This window comes from Tupaia chinensis, unplaced genomic scaffold (assembly GCF_000334495.1).
Source record: "Tupaia chinensis unplaced genomic scaffold, TupChi_1.0 Scaffold148734_1, whole genome shotgun sequence".
In the NCBI taxonomy this organism is placed as follows: Eukaryota; Metazoa; Chordata; class Mammalia; order Scandentia; family Tupaiidae; genus Tupaia; species Tupaia belangeri.
Genome location: NW_006208581.1, coordinates 374,672 through 377,746, shown reverse-complemented (window position 1 = coordinate 377,746; position 3,075 = coordinate 374,672). Strand labels below are relative to the sequence as shown.

General features: G+C 38.6%; 1 pseudogene; it reads left to right on the top strand.

Annotated features, from left to right (window-relative positions):
* Positions 1-2,324: 2,324 nt before the first annotated feature.
* Positions 2,325-2,585, top strand: LOC102500329 (COMM domain-containing protein 6 pseudogene; annotated as a pseudogene).
* Positions 2,586-3,075: the final 490 nt, after the last annotated feature.

Below are 3,075 nucleotides of genomic sequence, written 5' to 3'. Positions count from 1 at the left end.
TTGGTTATTAATGAGGTTGAGCATATTTTCATGTTTATAGATAATTCATGTTTTCTCTACTGCATAGTACCTGTTCAATTATTTTACCAAATTTTCTTATTGAGTTTTAAAAGTTGCCACTGTATTTTGGACACCTTCCCCTTACACATATATTTTCTCAATTCATGGCTTCTGGCATTTTTCTCTTCATTTTCTAAAAAATTTCAAACAAGAATAGCATCTTTATATATTTTTAAAAGAATTATTTATTTAACTTAATTTATTATTGCTATTATTAGTATTTTTTTAATTTGACCAGAGAGAGACAGAGAGAGAAAGCAAGTAGCCAGGTCTCGGACTCAAACCATGGTCAGCCATGTGGGAGTCCAGTGCCTCAACCACCACGCTACCTGCTGGCCAACATCTTCAACTTAATGTGTCAGCATTTTTCATTCTTTTTATTTATGGCTTTTATTTTTGGTGTCAGGTTGATAAATCCTTTCACACACCATGATCATAACATTTTTTTCCATGCCATTTTCTAAGTTATTTTTCCTTTCACAGTTAGTTTTTGTTGTTGTTGTTTTGTTTTGTTTGCCATAGGGTATGTGTGCTTGCTGGAGAGAGGCAGAGAGAGGAGAGAGAGAGACAGTGAGAGGGAAAGTGAAAAATCATTCCCAAAAGGACATGGCCATGTTGCAATCTCTTCTCCTCCATTCTCCTCCTGGGATTTTAGGCATGCACACACACCTGGTACGATTTTGAAGCTGCCAAGTCCAAGACTTGAACTGCAGTTGGCCATGTGGGAGTCCAACACCTTAACCACTACGCTACCTGTTGGCCCCCTAGTTAGGGTACTTTTTAAAGAATTATTTCATTTAATTTTTCCTTATCATTATTGTTATTTTTAATTTGTTATAAGACATGTGCACTCACCAGAGAGAGAAAGAGAGAAAGTGAGAAAGCAAGCTGCTAGGTCTGGGACTTGAACTGCAGTCGACCATGTGGGAGTCCAGCACCATAGCCACCATGCTACTTGCTGGCTCCCACCACAACTAGGTTTTAAAATAACTTATAATTGAGACCAGCAGATGGTGTAATGTTGACATTGCTGGACTCCCACATAGTGGACCATGGCTCAAGTCCTGACCCTGGACACTTGAAACTCAACACTAGGTATGTGTGCATGAATGCCTAAAATCTAGAGAGGATAATGGAGAAAAAGGAATTGGGTCATAGCCATCCCTTGGGGGATTCTTTCTCACTTTCTGTCCCTCTGTCTCTCCAGTGAGCACATGCACCCTATAGCAAAAATCTCTCTTAAAAGGCAAAACAAAACAAAACCTACAATTAATTTTTGGCTACACTATAAGGTCTAATTTTATTTTATTTCATAAGAATATTCAGTAGTCCCAACACCATTTATTACCTTTTCTTTAATTATTTGTAATGACAGCTCTATCCTAAATTATGTTTTCATATGTATATAGGTCTGTTTCTCAACCCTGTATTTAATTTCATGGGTAAATTTGTGTTTATCCTGGGCCAATAGTACAATGTCTTAATTATTATTATTATTATTTTTTGGTATAGGGCGCATGCGCTCGCCAAACAGACAGAGAGAGATAGAAAGAAAGCGAGAAATCATCCCCCAGGGGGGGATGGCCATGCTGCAACCCCTTCTCCTCCATTCTCCTCTCGCGATCTTGGGCACACACGCACATGCGCCCAGAGTGAGTTTTAAGCCACTGGGTCCGGGACGTGAACCGCAGTCAACTACATGGGAGTCCAGTGACGTAGCCATTACACTAACTGCTGGTCCCGGCCAATAGTACAATGCCTGAATTACTATAGCTTTGTAATTTTTGATCTATGATAAAGACTCCCTGCCTTGCTTATTTCAATAATATGTTAGCTACAATTAAGCCATTGCATTTTTATGTAAATTTTAGAAGCAACATGTCATTTCCCATAAAATCAATCCACTAGAACTTTTATTGAGATTTTAGTGATTCTATAGATTGATTTTAGGAGAACTGCCCTCTTTAGCATGTTGAGTTTTCCAGTCTTTGACTGGGATATATCTATGCATTTACAGTCATGCATTGCATAATGAAATTTCCATTAAAAGCAAACCCCAGGGGCTGGATGACGGCGTGGTGGTTGAGGCACTGGACTCCCACATGGTCAACTGCAGTTTGAGTCCTGAACCTGGCAGCTCTCTCTCTCTCTCTCTCTCTCTCTCTCTGGTCAAACATAAAAATAATGAGGAAGAGAAAGTGGAAGGGTGGGCCTGGGAGGATCCGCTGCGCTTGGGCTTGGCTGGACGAACTGTGGCGCAGGCCATGGAGGAGTCAGGTGAGCCCTCGCTGAATGCTAAATCCAAGATCACCAACCAGCTTATAGATTTTCAGTGGAAACTGGGAATGACTGTGAGCTCTGACAGTTGCAGATCTCTTAAATATCCATATGTGGCAGTGATGTTAAAAGTGGTGGATCATTCGGGGCAAGTAAAGAACAAGTGCTTTGAAATGACAATTCCACAGTTTCAGAATTTCTACAGACAGTTCAAAGAAATTGCTGCAGTTCTTGAAACTGAAAGCTGATTATTTGGTTGAGAACTTGCTGTCGTCATTCTTAACACAAACTTCACTTTCTGCAGTAGTATTGCATAAGGATCAAAGGATATTTATTGAATGAAATTCCAATGTGGTTTTTCAATGTTTTGAAATAAGTCAAACAAGCTGGAATTAGTGATGATTGTGCAACCTTGTGAAGGTACTATACATGACTGAATTGAATGCTTCAAATGGTGTGCTTTGTGGTCTGTGAATTATATTTCAATTTTAAAAAAGTCAAAGGAACAGAAGAATATATAAAAAAATCAAACGCATAGAAAAGTCAAAAGAACAGAAGGCAACATGAGTTTATGTATTAGAACAATAGTTTTAAAATGTATTGGTATTGGAAGCATTTTATGAAAAAAAAGTCTTACATGGAGTCATATATATATATATATATATATATATATACACACACACACACACATATATATGTCTATTTGTGGGGTGTGTGTGTGTGTGTGTGTGTTTGGGG